Source organism: Equus caballus, chromosome 10 (genome assembly GCF_041296265.1).
Source record: "Equus caballus isolate H_3958 breed thoroughbred chromosome 10, TB-T2T, whole genome shotgun sequence".
Classification (NCBI taxonomy): Eukaryota; Metazoa; Chordata; class Mammalia; order Perissodactyla; family Equidae; genus Equus; species Equus caballus.
In genome coordinates, this window is record NC_091693.1 from 65,986,086 (window position 1) to 66,005,284 (window position 19,199).

The 19,199-nt window shown below is 45.0% G+C and overlaps 1 long non-coding RNA gene across 1 annotated transcript in view; it reads left to right on the forward strand.

The window, feature by feature from the left end:
• LOC111775334 (uncharacterized) overlaps window positions 1-18,296 on the forward strand; it is a 28,287-nt gene extending 9,991 nt beyond the window's left edge. Inside the window, exon 2 of the long non-coding RNA XR_011422589.1 lies at window positions 11,940-18,296. This is a non-coding gene — a long non-coding RNA (uncharacterized lncRNA). The remainder of the gene's footprint in view (window positions 1-11,939) is intronic.
• The last annotated feature ends 903 nt before the right edge of the window (window positions 18,297-19,199 follow it).

Sequence of the window (19,199 nt, forward strand, 5' to 3'; positions counted from 1 at the left end):
ACATCCAGCAGTATATGTAGGAGTGTCTATTGTTTATATTGTTTATATTCCCTACCCACTATGTGTATATTTTTTTCTTTAATCCTCATCACAGCCTTTCAAAGTAGGTATTATTGCCTTTATCTTACAGATGAGAAGAGGAGGCTCAAAGTGATTAAGTTAACTTCCTTGTAGTAAGATGTAGAACTGGGTCTCAAGGCCAGGTTGGCTGACTGAAAGGCTTGTGCTCTTTCTGATCCTTATATCACCTTCACTTCTCTTCCCCAAGACGTCTGGGGCTTCCCATGGTGGCAGAATCTCATACTCCACACCTTTTCTTACCTTCATAAAATTATACCCATCTTGATGCTATAGACTGAATGCTTGTGTCCTCCCAAAATTCACATGTGGAAACCTAATCCCAAGTGTGGTGGTATTAGGAGGCGGAGCCTCTGGGAGGTGATGAGGTCATGAGGGTGGAGCCTTCATGAATGGGATCAGTACTCTTGTCAAAGAGACCCCAGAGAGCTCCCTCATCCCTTCTGCCGTTTAAGGACACAGAGAAAAGATGGCCATCTATGAACCAGGAAGTGAGCCCTAACCAGACACTGAATCTGCTGGCACCTTGATCTTGGCCTCCATAACTGTGAGAAATAAATTTCTGTTGTTTATAAGCCACCCTAGCTCTTGCATTTTCTTATAGCAGCCTGAATGGACTAAGACACTTGGTAAAGGAGGAAAACCATCTGACCATTTCAATCAATGCGTAAAAAGCATTTGATAAAATTCAGCACCCATTCATGATAAAAACTCTCAGCAACTAGAAACTTCCTCAACTTGATAAAGGCCGTCTACAAAAAACCAAAAGCTCAAATGGTGAAAGATTAAATGCCTTCTCCCTAAGATCAGAAATGAGGCAAGGATGCCTGCTTTTACTTCTATTCAACATTGTACTGGCAGTCCTAGCCATTGCAATCAGGCAAGAAAAAGAAACAGAAGGTATAAAGATCAAGAAGGAACAAATAAAACTGTCCTCATTTGCAGATGTTATGATTGTTTATATATAAAATCCCAAGGAGTCTACAAAATATTGAATAGAAATAAACAAATTTAGTAAGGTTGTAGGATACAAAGTTAAAAGAAAATCAATTGTATTCTTATATACTAGCAGCAAACAGTTGGAAAATGAAGTTTTTGAAAAGCAATTCTGTTTACAATAGCACCACACAACATCAAATAGTTAGAAATGAATCTAATAAAAGATATCTAAGTCTTCTATGCTGCAAACTACAAATCATTACTGAGAAAAATTAAAGCAGATATAATTAAATGGAAAGCTATACTGCGTTTATTGATTGGAAGACTCAATATTCTCCCGAAGGTGTTCCACAGATTCAACATATTCTCAATGAAAATCCCAGGAGGATTTTTTGTAAAGATTGACAAGCTTATTTTCAAATGTATATGGAAAGGTAAAGGACACAGGATAGCCAAAGCTAATTTTAAAAAGAACAAAGCTGGAAGACTCACTCTTCCTGAGTTCAAGACTTACTATAAAGCTACGGTAATGAAGACAGCTTAGCATGAGCAAAAAACTGGCATATAGATCAATGGAACAAAAGAGAGAGTCCAGAAATACACCCACACATATACTAATAGGAGGTTTTCAATAAAGGTGCCAAAGCAATTCAATGGGGAAAGGAAAGTTTTCAACAAACGGTATGAAACAACTGAATACTATGTAGAAAAAAATTAACATCAACTCTTACGTCACACCACATACAAAAATTAACTTGAAATGGACCACAGACCTAAATGTAAAGGCTAAAACTAGAAGAACACACAGGAGAAAAATCTTTGCAACTTTGGAGTAGGCAAAGATTTCTTAGATATATCAGATAAATTACAAAATAAATTGACTTCATCAAAATTTAAGACTTTTGTCTTCAAAAGACACTGACAAGAAAATGAAATGGCAAGCCACAAACTAGAAAAAACTATTCACTACAAATATATCAGATAAAGGATTTGTTTCTAGACTGTATAAAGAACTTCTACAACTAAATTGAAAAAAGGACAACCCAATTAAAAATCGTCAAAATATTTGAACAGACACTTTAGGAAAGAAGTCAATATGCACATGAAAAGATGTTCAAAATCATTAGCTATCAGAGAAATGCAAATTAAAACCAGAATGAGATAACACTATATCTCTATTAAATGGCTAAAATTAAAAAGACTGACCATGCTAAGTATTGGTGAGGATATGGGGGCAAATGGAATTATACGTTGTGGTTGGAATGTCAAATGGTGCAACTACTTTGGAAAATAGTTTGACAGTCTCTTAAAAAGTTAAATTTCCATCTACCAAATGACCCAGCCATTCTGTTCCTAGGTATTTACCCAAGAGAAATGAAAACATGTGTCCACAGAAGGGCTTGTACACAAATGTTCATAGCAGCCTTATTTGAAATAATCCAAAATGGGAAACAACCCAAATGTCCATTAACAGGTGAATGCATAAAGAAATTGTAATATATTGATATAACAGAATGCTACTCAGCAAAAATGGAACAAAGCATTACTTCATGCCACAACATGGGTGAATCTTAAAGTCATTATGCTGTATATATACACCATGGAATACTACTCAGCCATAAAAAAGACAAAATCATGTAGACTATTGGTGGCAAACATGATGTAGTCCATACAGAAACTGATATATAATAATGTACACCTGAAATTTACACAATGTTATAAGCCAATATGACTTCAATAAAATAATTTTTTAAAAAATCATTATGCTGTGTGAAAGAAGCCAGATACCTCCCGCTGCAGATCCATACAGCATGACTCCATTTGTTTAAAGTTTTTAAACATGCGTGCTAAGCTACAGTGATAGATAGCAGATCAGTGGCTGCCTCAGGATGCAGGGAGAGAAAGGGACAGGTTACACGGGGGCATAGAGGAACCTTTGGGGATTACGGATATGTGCATTATCTCGATTGGAGTGAGAGTTTCATGAGTGTAAACATTTGCTAAAACCATCGACTTGTGCAATTTTAATTTTTGTGGTTTACTGAAAGTCTGTTATACCTTAGCAGAGTTGAAAAAAAATTACACCTGTCCTAGGTCCACTTGTCCAGAGGGTGTTCCCAGTTCCCTAAGGGTCAGAACATCAATCAGTAAATGACCAAGAGACTTTGAGAACTTAAGGAAGAGAGACCACTAAAAGGCAGGACGGGGCTAGGCCTCAAGGTTAGGCTCATTTTCTGGTTATAAAGGATTCTTGGCTTGGGAGAGCAAAGGAGTGCGTAGGCATGGCCTGAAGGAACCTTAGCAGGCATTTGCTGTGCTCTCCTGGCGCCTGGTGAATAAGACTTGGAGGTGCAGAGATGCACGGGCTGCACGAAGACGCAGGTGAATGACATTGGGAGGTTGCATGACCCAGATGATGCGACTGAAGGGCCTGAAGTCACCCAGAGGGCACTGTCTGCTGGCAGCCACCTATCCCCACCTTGGCTGACTTCTGTTTGGCGGTTTCATCAGTGCCTTAGATGAGAACATAAATTATCTACTTGCTAAATAAACATTCAGCAAATATCGATTGAGTCCTACAATGTGACAGGCACTGTGCCAGCCCCACAAGGGTATAGATCATGGAGGAATAACTGGACTACCTGGAGCATAGACAATAAAGAAAGGCAGTAACTCTTACATACTCACAAATACCCTACTCAAACGCTTGATGTGACACCAAGAGCTTGGCATGAGGGAAAGAACATGAAATTCAAGGAAGAGAAAGGAGGAACGAGTGTGGGGGGTGGAGGACATGAGGTCAGGGAGCCGAGAGGGCTAGACGAGTCTGGCCTTGGATGATTCAGGCTTTGGCTCTGAGAGAAGAGCAGCAATGGAGGATTGAGAGCAGAGGAGTGACATTGTCAGACGGGTGGTTTTCATAGACTGCTCTGCACACTGGAGGGGAGATAACGAACCAGAGGAGGCTGGTGGTCCAGGAGAGCAAGGATGGGGCCTGCGCTGGACAAGGGTGGGGCACAGGTACACAGCTCCGAAATGTGCTCCTCAACCCCAGCCTCAGCCCCTGTCACAGGGGCTATAACACTAAGCTGTCTCCCAGGAGGGTGGAGGCAGGCGGTCCCCTACCCCTTGTCCCCAAATCCACTCCTCCAGCTCAGGTTATTCATGTCTTGGTGTGTCACTGTGAGTATCATGTGTCTGAGCTTATCTCTGAGTGCCCAAATCTGTGCCCCTTAAAAAAGTATATGGATCAGGGCTGGCTTAGTGGTGTAGTGATTGGGTTTGTGCTCCACTTCAGCAGCCTGGGGTTCATGGGTTTGGATCCCTAGTGTGGACCTACACACTACTCATCAAGCTATGCTGTGGTGGCATCCCACATACAAAAAATAGAGGAAGATTGGCACAGATGTTAGCTCAGGGCCAATCTTCCTCACCAAAAAAAAAAAAAAAGTGCATTTTGGTGTCAACAGATCTGGCTACAAATCTTGGCTCTGCTACTTATTAACTATGACCTTGGGCAGGTTTCTCAACTTTCCGGACCTCAGTTTTCTCATCTATACAATGGGGATAAAAGTATCTAACTCACTAGGATTATTGTGAGGATTAAATGGGATATATATATAAAGTGCTAGGTAAAATTAGGATTTGCCTCAATTTTTGCCCCAATTAGTCAGAATGCTTTCTGGCCTTCGACTTTTGGGACACAGAGGCAAATGACAATAAAACTAGGAAATATTGGAAATGTCAAAAATCAAACCACCTCTGTCTCTAGGCAATTGCAAGGCCCCGTGCAATCACGGTGTTCACTTAGGATGAGCATCATGAAACCTCGAGGTGGAGAGGTCCTCAGTGGCCCCCACAACTGAGTCGAAGAGGAGGGCAACAGTGGGGGTTCCCTCTCCTGCATGAAGCAGGATGTCCCATCCTGGAGGACTCCTACTGACGGCGATTTTGCCCTCCAAGAAACATTCGGCAATGTCTGGAGACATTTGATTGTCATGACTTGGGGGTGCTGCTGGCATCTGGTTGATAGCTGCCAGGAATGCCACTAAATATCCCACAACACACAGGACAGCTCCCCAGTTACCCAGTCCAAAATGTCAATATTACCAAGGTTGAGAAACCCGGAGCGAGTCAGAAAGCTGGGTTCACATTCCAGCTCTGTCATTTATAGCTGTGTGACTGTGGGCAAGTTACGACGAAACTTCTCTATGCTTGTTTCCACACGTGTAAAATGAGAATGATAATAAGAGTTAATACTCCACGAGGATGTTGTGAGCATTAAATGAATTCATAGTATGTACAGTGTTCAGATCAGTGACTGGGGCACCGGGAAACCTTATCTAGGAGCTGGGTATCAAACCATCGCTCATTAGAACCATCACCCAGAGGTCATAGCTCTTCCCTCAGGGACAACCCCACTCCCAGATAAGTCTTCTCTTCTCTGGGCTACACATGCCCATCCTCTTCAACTGACACAGCTCCCAGACAGTTTACCATGCTGGTCTCTTTTCTGGAAGGATTCTAGTGTGTCAATATTAAAATAAGCCTCCCACGATTATACCCAACAAGCCTGGTGTCCTGGAAGCACAGAGGGACCACTATACCTTCCTTGACTAGAGGAACCTCTGATGAATGCTGTCTAGGGGGCTGGCTTTTAACGTAAGAGCTGCGTGCTGCCATTGGTGACTTACACTTTGACCAACCGGAACCTTATAGCCTTTGTTCCACAGACGAGGGGTCCTAAGGTAGAGAATGTCCTGGAATTGTAGAGAACATGGCTTTCTGATGACAAATGGTGTATCAGAAAAGAATTTTCCGCTTAGTCTGAAAATTCAGTAAAATAAAACTCTGCTTTTCTTGAGGTTAAGTGGAGTGTGATTGAACTGGAAAGAACGTCACAGGAAAGCCATGTCACCAAGTAGGAGACTCTGACACCTGCATGCCTTTTTCCTCCCCTCCCCTCCCATCCTCAGTTGGGTTAGTAGTCTGATTCACTGTTTTTATCATTTCCTGAACGCCTCAGGGAATAGCCCTCTTCTAGAAACAGGAGCCCATAAAAGATTCTTCCCTAACAGCTTCATCCCACAGCAGCCTGGCGTGTGGCTATTTGACACATAAAGCGGGGGACCCTGCTACTGCAAAGAGCAAGGGCAAGTTCACTTCCAAACTTCCCCAAGTCTTGGGGGAGCCTACTTAAGCTGTCCTCCCATAGATCTCTGAGAGGATCTGTTAAACAGTCATGGCTTCAATTTGGTCCAATTAACCTCACACTGGGCTAACTTCTGCCCTTAGCTGTGTGTTGGCAGCTACTGCTGATTCCAGGTACAGTGGCGGGCAGGTAACAGTGGAAACTAACTTGGTGTATTAAAGGAAAAAATGTTAACCACGTCTTCCAAGCATGAGGAGAAAAACAACCTGGCTGAGGCATGCTGATCAAAAGTGCATAATCCACTCAGAAATCTTCATAAAAGCCAAATCAAGTGGAAATAAAGCATGTAGCTGACGTAGAAGCGAGTGAGGCTTGCTTGTTTGTTTTATATCCTCAGTTGAATGGCCATTATTTCCAGCTCCCTGTGATTATAAGTCTGGACCAATTCCTTTCAGGTTATAAAGTGTTTTTGTTTTTGTTTTTTTACCCAGATTCCCTTGGGAATCCTCCCCTTAAGTTGATGCTTGCAGTGTAAGGCTGTCCTACCCAGCTGGGGACCACAGCCTTCCTGTGGGAGACCCAGAGGCTGCTGTTTCCTTTTCCACTCCGCACTCTCTAGCGGTGTCCTCCGTATCCAGGACCAAGCTCTTCTTCACACGCATTTGAATGGTGGTTTTTAACTGAGGGCTACAGTTTGTAACTAGATCATGGGAAATGGTTACCGATGATCCGTGCAGGCCCTGCAGAACAAGGTCCTCACGGAGCTCACGTTGTAGTAGAAGGAACTGGGAGCCAGATTCCACACTGTGTTCCAAAGAACGCTGGGTTCCTCAGGGGGTTACGGGCAGGGAGGTGGTAGGAGGAGCTGAGCAAATCCCAACCCCTCTTCCTGTTCAACCAGAGCACCTCCACTTTGATGTATCTTTATCTTTTAAAGTTTAACACTTATTTAGAAAAATGCAGTTGATCATCAATGAGTTTTTACGAACTGCACACACCTGTGGAACCAACCCAGATCCCGAAACAGAACATCCCAGGCCCCCAGAAACGCCACACTCCTTTCCAACGTTGCCGCTGAAAAGGGAGCCACTCGCCCGACTTCCAACAACATCTCGGGGATACAGTTTATACATTGGGGCCCCGTTTTTTTTTTTTTAAACTTATTCTAAAGTAATTACAGATTCACGGAAAGTTGCAAAGATAGTACAGAGAGGCACATAGGATTTTATATTCTTTTTAAATGTTCAAATTTTGTTTAAAAAAAGTTTAAAAACTGAGAGTGTGGTAGATGGATTTTGGAGTCAGGCCTCATAGGATGAGTCCAAGTTCTTTCCCTTACCAGCGTGTGACCCAGACATGTCCCTTCACCGTCCTGAGCCACAGGTAAGGGTCAGAGTACTTTCCTGTGGTGGGAAGGGTTCAAGTCAAAGTGAGACGGTGGCGTGTGTACACAAAGGCTGCTCCAGGGCTCCCAGGGGAGTGAGGGATGGAGCGGGAGCCTTCCAGCTACGTCTTGCCCATTGGCAGCTTCGTTTGGTTTCCAGTCAACTGTCACTGAGCACTCAGTACCCCAGCTTTTCCACCCTTCCTCTGCCCCCCACGCCTGCAGCAGCATCTCCCTCCAGCTGTTTGGGCAGGTGGGGTATGGAGGAGTTGTAGTCTGAGCGGAAGGGCTGGGAAGGGCTGACCAAGCGGGCCCAGGAGGCCATGTACCTCTCAGACTGCTCAGGCCAGGCCCGCCCTTGGTCCCTCACCTATGGACTGGCCATTATGAAATGAGCCCTGCTCATGTGCCACCTGGAAAGTCCACCCCACCCCCCATTCTGGGAGAAGGGTGTGGCTCTCTGCTCCTTAAAAGAGAATTCCCACTGTGGATGGGTGACAAAGGCAGCCTCAAGGAGTGTCCTTACTAAATCTGAAGTAATCTGACCTGCTCTCATTATTGGGAGGGGAGCTGAAGGCAACTCTTGGCCAGCAGACCCTGAGTCATCCAGGGAAGACAAGCCAAGCCCAGAGAGGCTGAACCTGGGCAGACAGGTGTCCAGGGCCACCCAAGAGATAAAATCTGGGCAGGCTGGATCCACCGGTGGTTAACAATGGACAACAGCTGTGGGTCGGCTCCTATCTACTCTGCCCACCTCGGGCTGTAGCTGCCACACCTCTGGGCCAGAGAAGGGGATGGACATAGAAGAAGGACTTGTTTCTCAGGTTGTCTGCCAAGTTTCAGGCTTCAAAATGTGGCATACACCACTGCCACCTCTGGGGACCAGAGCACGGCCCAGCCTGCCCTTTGAGGCAGCCATGAACCTGGGAAATGCCCCTTTTCCTTTCTTGGTGGTTAACCTTTCCAGGACATCTTAGGGTGGCCATCTCAAGCTAAGGTCAGGAAGCTCTGGGGCAGAAGGGGTGAAGATGTTGCTGGTGATGATGATAATAATAACAATAACAGAGATGATGTAGGGAGGAGAAGTGAGCAATGTGGAAAGAAGACCCGTCTTGCGTGGCAGCCTCAAGCAGCCTGGACACCCTGCTCCTAATGATGGATACCACTTATTGAATACCTGGATGAACCATGCATTGTGCTGAGTGCTTGGCATGTATCGTGTCATTTAACCCTCCCCAAAACCCTATGGAGGTCATTATTGTTGTCACAATGTCCTTTAAGCAGCTTGCCTAAGGTCACGTAGCTGGTAAGTGGTGGAGCTGGAATATGACCCAAGTCTGTGTGGCTCCAAGCCGCTTTTCTCTTTCTCCCTCCTGTCCCTTGTCTGCCACACAGAGGAGCAAGAGCATTCTCAACCTTCCTACCTTTCTATTCTGGAAAGGGTTTATTCCTAGCTAACCGGTTGCCTGTGATGCCTGTTGAGAACGACTGACACCTGTTAAAGCGAAAGGTGTCACTCACCTCAGGGGTATTTGTGTTTTAACAGGAGTCTGGGTGATAGAACAGTAACCAGGGTTTCCAGAGAGCTGAGCTTCTCTACATGAGGACGTCGGCATAGCAGTTGCAGACACTGTCGAGTTCCTTATCTCATTGCTTTATAGCAGGGCTTCTCAAATATCAGAGGGCATCAGAATCACTTGGTGGGCTTGTTCCAACCCAGATTCCTGGGCTGCAACCCAGCGTTTCTGATTCTGTAAATCTAGGGGATGGCCTGAGAATCTGCATTTTAAACAATTTCCCAGACGCTGCTGTTCTGGGGACCCTACTTTGAGAACCACTGCATTATAGCCATCCTGTAAGATTAGAAAAGCAGCCGTTATTAATGTCCCCATCTTTTCGATAAAGAAATCAATGTGCAGGGAGGTTAGGTGACTTGTGATTGGGTGGTAGAGTTATCGAAAAGGAGTAGGACTTCAACCCAAGATGTGACATCGTGTACCCCAGACCACTACTTCTCAACCAGGTCCCTGCAGTACTGAGATTTCTGCAATGATGATCCCCCCAAATTATATGAACCTCTACTGGGTCATCTGGGGGACCACCAAGACCTGAGTGCCACCTGGCTCTTCAGGGCCTGCGGCTGCCTTTGTGTCTGTGAAGGCATTCCCCCTGGTGGGGTGGAAGACCTGGGCCTGCCCAGAGCATGCGCAGGGGAAGCCAGCCACACTCAAAAGTCCACACTCACGTGCAGGCAGGCATATCGCACATCCGTGTCTTTACCTTGTTTTTGTCTAACAGCCTGCAGCAAGAATTAGCCAGCAAGCCATGAACCTTATCTTCAAGTGGAAAAGGCAGAGGTCTTAGGTGACTGCAGTTAGAGCTGGCTTCAAGGCTTCCACGGCTGTTCCCCGCAAAGCTTTGGTTAAGTAGGAGACTGAGGATCTTAAAGTGGTAAAAAAGCATTGCAGTTATCAATGCTGTTTCCCACAAGTTTCTGGTGCCTGGGCATCCTCTGCTAATAGTATTCCGAAGGCCAAATGCAGGACCAAATGCAGACCCATGCTACACCTGCCATTTAATCCAGCATGGCAGTTTAGTTTCAGCAAAACCAGACACTTACCTAAGCACCATAAAGTTTAAGGAATTTTTATTAAACTTCAAGTCTAGTTTATGTTTTGTTTGGACATAGTCAAGAAACATAGTAAAAACAATTTAAATCCATACTAAGAGGCTTGAGGGATTGTTGTTGTTTATTTAAACAGTGAGACATATTTCTTAGGTTTAAGAAAAGCTGCTCTATTTATGTTGCTCCCTTTAAGATCCTAATAAATATGTGCCTTACATGGGGATCCCTAGAGATGGAGAAAGCAAATCCTGCTGTGTGGATGTCTCCCCTGCTCCCAGGGCCATGACTTTTCTTATAGAGGTGAAATTGAATTATAAGAACATGATGAGGGCCGGCCAGATGCTATAGTGGTTAGATTCGGCTCACTCCACTTTGGCGGCCCAGGTTTGCAGGTTCGGATCCTGGGCACAGACCTACACCACTCACTGAGCCACGCTGTGGCGGTGACCCACATACAAAACAGAGGAAAGAGGGGCACAGATGTTAGCTCAGTGCCTGTCTTCCTCAAGCAAAGAGAGGAAGATTGGCAACAGATGTTAGCTCAGGGCCAATCTTCCTCACCAAAAAAAAAGAGATGATGATGAGATGCTTTGGTGAATGGAATTAAAGAACATAAATAATAGTAAAATTGGAGTAAAAGGGTATCCAAAAAGAAAGAAATGTTCCCACAAAGCCCCCTGTGGCCTGGCAGGTGAAGGGCTCCTGGGCCCCAGCCTCCCAGTGGCCAGAGTCAGGGATTTCCAGCCGGATAGTCAAGGAGGAACTTAGAAAGTCATCCTGGCCCAGTGCAAAGGGCGTTAGATCTAAGGCCAGGCTTGCAGGCTCCGCTCTACCATTGCTAGTCATGTGACTTGAGACTCACTTAGCTTCTGAGCCTCAGTTTTATTATCTATAAAATGGGGACTGTACTCAAAGTACTCCTCCACTTTTAAATGAAATAATGTAAGTGAAAGCCTATCTAAACTGTGAAGTGCCGTACACATATTGGTCCTTATGGTTGTTTTCCCAGTTTTATTGAGATACAATTCACATAACAATGGGTAAGTTTAAGGTGTACAATGTAGTGATTTTCTATATGTATATATTGCAAAATGATAACCACAATAAGGTTAGTTAGCACATCCATCATCTCACATAGTTACAATTATTTTTTTATGGCAAGAACTTTAAAACTACTCTCTCATCAACTTTCAAATATACAACACAGTGTTGTTAACTAGAGTCACGGGCTGTACATTCCATCCCCAGGGCTTATTCATCTTATACCCAGAAGTTTGTACCATTTGACCCCTTCACCCATTTCCCTCAACCCCCACCCCCACCCTTGGCAACCACTGATCTGTCCTCTGATTCTGGGTTTGTTTTTTTTTAGATTCCACACGTTAGTGAGATCACACAGTGTTTGTTTTTCTCCCTCCTTGTTGTTTTATGTCATTTTTTCAAGTGCTAGTTGCCCCTCCCACGGCCTTCACAGAGCAGAAACAGCCCCTCTGTCCCCACAGCCACGAAGGGTCAGTTCCATGGAGGCCACTTTCTGGGGCTCCCTGAGGAAGGGCACATTCCATCTTGCTAGACCCAGGTGGGGCCTTGGAGGTCTTCTGGTCCCACCCCTCCCATGAGAGACGAGGAAGTGAAACCAGAGACGCTGCACATGACCTACTTAATGCCATAGAGGGAGTTGTGCCCCATCCAGGAATGTACTATCTTGGACTACTTTTAGTAAATTCTCTCTTTTTCTCATTCTTCCCCTTATACCCAAGGATGGAAAAAGTGCCAAATTTTCTGGAGGCTCACCATCCCTCTGGCAGAGAGTAAAACACACAGAAGAGCCAGAGAACCCCTCCTGGGAGGATGGAAGATACCAGTCAGGACTCACATAGCGTCCAGGGATGGAGGGCAAGATGGCAGAGGGCAAAAGGAAGGAGCCACTGGAATGCTTCCAAGTCCTCTGAAGCTTCCCGATGAAAGCTGAGGTATTTCTGTGAAGGAAATGCTGACCAGAGTTTCCTCTTCTTAGAGAAGTTCATGTTTTTCTTCTTCTATATTTATCCATTAAAATGGTAATTTCAAAGGATCACTTGCAGCGAGGGGAGGGGGCCTGTGAGGAGAAGGGGAGCAAGAAAAAAACCTGGGGGGCAGAGGTGGGAGAGGGGCTAATATTCTGAAACAGGAAAGGCTGGGCCCTCCTTGGTCACAGGGTGTGTCAATCATTTCAGCTTGGCAAATGGCAGTGAGCCCTGAAGGACTTTTTCTTTCACGCTGGACTCAGGAACGTGAGCCTTAAGATGTGTTGAATTTAAATAAAAATTATTTGGCTGGAAATTGAAAGAAAAGTGAGTTCAAAGGATAAACGCTTTGCAATATGTAGAATAATCCAGAGAAGTTAAGCCCAGGCATGGCTTTAAGAGATGAGGGTGTTTAATTTTTTTTTTCATTTGTAAACCATTCCATCAGAAATACATATGTGGTGCGTGCTGCTGCATGACATTTTTTAATGGTAAATGCGTTAGCTATTCGAACGTGTAGATATTTATCAGAAACATAAAAACAGTCCAAAGCACTATTTTCAGATCATAATACACAGTTAGAGGCCTAAAATTAGTCTTTAATCAGATGTGGTCAAGTCAAGAGATTATTGGTATTTAGGAGTCTAAACCATCCTCAAGAACTGTGAAATGTATTAAATCAAAAACAATTCTCAATCCTGGATGTAGGTTTACATGACTTGTGGTGACTTTTAACTTCCAGCTGATTTATGTTGTGAGGCATAGAGTTCGCTCATAGACAATTCAAGTACTGTTCTGTGATGGATCCCCAAGTTTCTGGAAATATCGCGTCATCTAGGTGGTCAATCCAGTAAAACCGAGTCATCCTCATGGGGCAGATGCTTGAGAATTCGGCCATGCCCCCAGGCTTAGACTCCGGAGGCAGCTAGAGAAACTCATGCATGATTCACGTCATTTCATCTATGACTCCTCGTAGATAGTGACTTCCTTTCCACCAAATAGCTCTGCAGTGGTTCAAATCTGTGACTTTGTGGCTCCCAGGGCAGTTCAGGAATGGAAAAGAAAGGCTGTTTCTGATTCCTTTTCAAACCACATTCCTGCGTGAATCTGGACACGTATACTTTCATGTTCACATTAGAGAAGCTCTCCTTCTCTCAGCAGCCTCAACCCGATGCATTCAGATGATTGACATTGTCGTAAGAACGTACAACTGTGGGAGCCACATCAGAGCACATTAATGCTAACAAGACCCGGATCTGAGGAAGTCTCTTAGTAAATCTCTCCAAGTTTCTACAACCCAGCCGTTTGCCTGCATTAAAATAAACTGGAGGGACACGCTCTGCTTTAACTTCTTCCAAGTGCCCCATAAACGACCACAGTGGAGGGCAGGAGCGTGAAGGAAACTCACCACCTTAGCCGCTTCCTCCACCCCTTCATACCTGAGAGGAGCCTGACTCACCAGGTTCCCAAGTCTTCTGATGAGGACCCAGTAGGAAGTGGGCACACGTGCCATCCCCATTCACTGAATTAACTGTTCCATCTGCATCAGGTGAACTCCCTTTTCCGTGTTTAGACCAAATGTCTCAAATTTCTCATAGGCGAGTAGTTAGCCCCTGACTAATTCATATGAACTAACTAATTGAGTAAATGTTAAGATTTGCTAAAATCCTCAGGCCTGACACATCCTGGCAGGGGCATGGGGGCAGGAAGGCCAAATGCCATCTGTTGGATGACCCTTCCTTAAGACAGGCAAAGCAGCCAAGCTTTGCTGCAAGGTGGACACAGCCTTTGTAACTGGCTGATGAATGTGTCTCACTTAGAGCGCCCAGGATCTCTGATGGGATGGGACAGGAATGACAAATCCATCTCATATGACAAATCCAAAGAGCTGCTAGTGGCATCTTATAGCACTTTGTTGAGAAGGATTCTGGGGCACCGTCTAAGCTCACTAGGAAGCAGATCTGCGATTGATTAGCTGAGTCTGCTGTGGGCACAGGGTGGAGGAGCAGCAGTGTCTGGCATCCTGGGTAGGTGTACTTTAGACAATAGCCGAGAACTCTGCTGATCAATTTTTCCAGCAGGGAAGCCAGATCAAGTTTAACTTGGGCTCCAGTCTCTACGGGTTTGCCCAACATCCAACACCAACTGAAAGAAGCTCCTTGAGGACACATAAGAAGGAAAAAGTCAGGCCCATCAGGGACATGCCTTGGATTGCTGGGGAAATTCCTTAAGCTTTTATAGCTTCCTCATGCTTGTTACTTTCATGTCAATTCCCACAGAGGGATTAGCAGTCAATTCTTTAAATTATGGGAGAACTGATTGCTGACTTGCTTGTCTTGAGGAATGAGGTAGAAGGGAGGAGTTGGGGAGACTATGCCTTGGCCAGGAGCTGGTCTTGGGGGAAGAAAAGTGCTCTTTTTGGGAGTAGCAGCACTGGAATGGAAAGAAAAGCAGGTCAAACCCCTAGGGCCCGAGTGTCGGGAGTGTGCTGCCCACCTGGGAGAATAGGTGATGGAGGGGGTGGGTAGGTGAGAGCCAGGAGTCAGGCAGACCGAAGAGTAGGAGTCCTGTGTGATTTTTTAAAACTACATTGGGAATCTTTTCTGACTTTTCCTCTTAAAAGATGGTGACTAAAGGGAAATATTGATAATTTGATTCTATACCTGGCAATAAAAGGAACTGACCTCCAGTTTGGGCAAAGAGGACATCCATGTAGGTATGAAAATGTCAGCTTCAGAATTGACGACTTTGCTTTTCCTTCTGTGGAAATCACTCCTAAATCTGTAAAACTATGGAAATGGTTTGCTACAGTATGCTAAAGAGTTTTCTTCTAGTTTATTTTTTATTTAGGACTATCACAAGGGCTACACTGATGTCTAACTTCTAAATCACAAAAAAAGTTTATATTCCTGTTAAACTTGTTTTTTTTCACCATTCTATATTCCTTCACAAGGCACTGGGGGCATTGCCCAAATAAGTCTTTTAAGGAAATTCAGTATAAATTTTTTTTCACGGCCCAAATATTCTTTGAAGAATGAAGAAATACAAAATATGCTCATTTTTCCTTGGAAAATGAGCTGGGGCTATTTTATGAATTGAGACTCTTAAAATTAAATCATTTCATTTGAAAGAAGCCAGAGCACATATTCGTTCTCGATGCTTCCTGCCTCTTGCTGGGATGGTGGACATTTCCAGAGTATTGCCGTGCCAAAGTTCTTCAAGTCTTGGTCTTTAAACCTATTTTCCAAGCCTTCCCTCCAGTTGTTTGTGGAGAAACATGCCTTTCATGGTAAATGGAAACATGTCCAGTGTCAAGTTCCATGCTCTTAGCTCTAAAATTAGAAAGTATTGGGGGTGGGGGTGCAGTGATGAGTGTAGGCCTGGCAGTGGTTACTCAGAAACTCAAATTAGATGGGATGGTACAGATTTTGAAATATGTGTTTTGTTTGATTTTTCTCATGAAACCCAGGGACATTTGTGAGAAGACCAAAGGGGGATGTGCTCCCAGGGTGAGTGGAAGGAGAGAGAGCTGTGGTCCTTGGTTTACAGTTTGTATTAAAACAGGAAGCTCCCACCCCACCCTGCAATTCCTCCCAGCCCAAAAATCCTCTAGTCCTCTGTTTTCTTTATTTTTACTTCTAAAAGCAAAATGGAAAGGGCAATAGATGGATGGATGGATGGATGGATGGATGGACAGATGGATAGGTAGGGGTGTGTGTTTAACTTTGAGAAAGTCCTGAAAACTTGCAGTTCTACCTCTAAACTTTTCCTGCAAATCAACCTCCTCCTATCTTAATCTTCCCAGTGCACCTGTCCCTATGACACTGAGGTGTCCTGACCTTTCTGTGTTTCTAAGCAAAACCATGGCAGTGAGTGTCCTGGCTCCCAGCGTCACAGAGATGGGATGGGAGAGAGGAAGGGGGAAGTGCCCAGGCACGTTTTCCTTCTGCTGGGGCTTGGATGTGGGTCTCTGTTCCCTTTGGCTCCAGCAGAAGGGGAGGAAGTAAGTCAAATAGGTCCTTGTCCTTGTCCCAGGTAATGTGAGCAGTTTTGAGCTGCCAATCAAAGCAAAGTTTTGCCAGACCCATTCTATGCCTGTTCATTTGTTTACTTCCACCTTTGTTTAGGTTTTAGCTCATTTTACCTAAGTGTTAACTCTTATTTTCACGTCTCCCATGATTGTATAACCCTCTAGAGTTCAGGGGCCAGACTTTATTTATCCAAGTCTGTCTTCAGGGCTTGATGCAGTCTAGTACAGAAGGAGCGTTCGACAAACATTTGAATGTGCATATTCTCTTTAGCACTCAGTTACTGACATCTACTATATGCAAGACGCAAACCCAGCGCTGTGAGTGGGTGTGTGTGCGTGCGTGTGCGTGTGTGTGAGAAGGAGAGTTCACAGGTAACTCGTGCACCTCCACCTTGCAAGGTCATGGTCAGGTGAGGGCGAGGAAAGGCATGTACTGTGGTACAAGGTGAAATGACGCCCAGTGCCCGCCGAGAGGCGCAGACGAAGGCGCACACACATAGACGTTGTTGAGTCTCAAAATCTGACCCAGCGCTGGGCACACAGTCAGAATGCCGGCTGGTTAAATTTGAATGTTTTAAATCCCAGAAAGACTCATTTCTGAATGATGTTTCGGGTTTCTAGCCTCCATGCTTCTAAAATTAGCCAAACCACTCTGGAAACCACTTCTCTCTGCAGTCTTCACGGAGGGGCTCAATAGGATCCAACAGATGCTCCCCCTGCCCTCCCCAGATGCTGGGGCAGCTCCTTCCCAGCTCCCGCAGCCCCTGGGTTGGTACCCAGCAGCCACAGCTCCAGAGGCAGAGGGCTTCTAGGGAGCAACCTGACGCTCTTTGCCACAGTGGTTACTGACTGTAGTAAAACAGCTAAAACTAATCTCAGGTGGGGCGTGATCTTTGCTCTGGAAAACTCCATCACTACTGTTGGTCTATAGAGCAAAGGGCTCCAAGGACAAGATTTCCAACCTGGCCTGCTAAGGAAAAGTGTGAGAGAAGTGGGGTGAAGGAAAAGAGGCCACATTGACTCTCACTAAATAAAAAAGTGAACAGGCTTGACACCCTTCTCCCCACTCCCCATCTTCAGTCCCTCCCCTGGACACGAACCAGCCATTAAAATAGAAGAGGACTGGGGAGAAGGCGGTAGTGAAAAGGCTGCCAGCCTGGCCCTGGAACTCGACCTCAGAACAGCGAGGCCTTTTGAGAACCTAGAGGAAGCTATGGACATATCTTCATGCTCACCACACATACTGTGCATGAGCCCAGGCGTGTACACAGTTTCAGAGGCTTCCTGGGGCCCCTGAGCCCACCCACAGGCCCCTGAGCACGTCATAATTCCTTTGCTCCCAATGGTTTGCCCCCACTTCACCTCCAGAATCAACTCTGAGTTCCCATCACAGCGCTCAAACCTCCCACGGCACGTCCCCACCTCCCCCCTCAGCCCCTTCTCCCGCTGAACCTCTGGTACAGGCACAAAGGATCTGGGGCTCCCTGAAGGTGCAGGGCACATCAGGCTCAGGCCTGTGTTCCTATTGTGCTTTGTCAATCCACGTTCATCCCTCAACGTTCCTTTGCAAGGCCCCTATTTCATGAGGTCTTCCCCAGCCGTTCCAGATAGAAGTAATTTGTCTCTTCTCGGCATTTTCAAAGCTCTTGGTTTTATTACATTCAGTGGATGACACTGGCTATTATTTCACCTCTGTGTGTGTCACATGACGTTTGTCCACACCAATGAAGGAGAAGTTACTTGAGAGCAGCCACATATCTCACTTTACCATGTAGCCCTCTTAGGGGAGAGTATGATGTCCGGTTTTGAGGTTTGAAGGGCGTAGGAAGTGTTGGAGAGAATACGTGATAATGGCAGAGAAGCTCTTCTGCCTCAAGACTGACAGGGATCTGGGCGGGGACGGGGCTGTAACTAGAGGCCTGGAGTCCTGCAAAGACTCGAGGAGAGACTGAGCTCTGTATGCCCAGCAGGCCCCACTCGGCAGAGCCCCTGACCCTGACACCTTGTGCGCGGCTGAAAAGCAAAGGGAACACTCATAGGATGCAAGATGGCATGAAATGGACTTTAAAAAAAATTAAAAAGATGATTGTAATATACATTCTTTGCATGTGGCATTGAGTAAGAAGTTTTCTGTCAAAAAGCTACCATTGCTCATATTTCATGTGAAACTCCAGCCCCTCACAGCATTTTGACTCTTACAGTCTCCGTCTCTCTTTCTCAAACCAAAGGGTTCTTTGCTCTTCACCAAACAATTTAGGCCTTGTTCTCATTTTTCACTTGGGATGGTTAAAATGCTCTCGGGAAACAGTCCTACCATTCAGAAATCCCAAATATATCCATGAGCCTTTATTATTCTTCAAGGTTACAGGAATTTTCCTTGGAAACTATTTGAACTTGAGTAGAATTTTTGCCTTTCATGTCTCCTCTTGCTTTTAAAATGAGTTTCCGTAAATCAAAGTCTCTGAACTTCTCCTTATTGTTTATTTTGCCTCATTTAGTCTGGCTAAATATTCTTTGTCATTAAGAAACAAAAAAAAAGCGATTTCAGGCCCTCCCCCTAAATTTCCTTTTAACAATTAACTGGGCAGGATATTACAGCGTGTCATTTTTTACCTTCAGCATTAAGCAAGTATTGACATTAAAAGATGAAGCTAACTGAACATAAAAAAGACATCTTTTGGCATCTCTTTTAACAATCTGAACAAAACCTCGAAAGCCGTTCCATTTTCTGGTCCCAACTTTGTAAATTAGACCCCTGAATATGCCAAATTTCACAAACTCTTTTCTCTTCATGCCGAGATGCTCCTCTGGAGAGAATAAATATATTGGATGTTGCCAATAGAGATAAAAGCACGCCCATTGGAGGCACTAAGGGAAGAGGCTGTTGGTCTCACTTCTCGCCTGACATTTTGGAGTGGAAAATGACAGTGTTGGCACCATAGCCTCTCCCATACGGCGAGTGTGTTGGCTCCAGAGCCACTTTC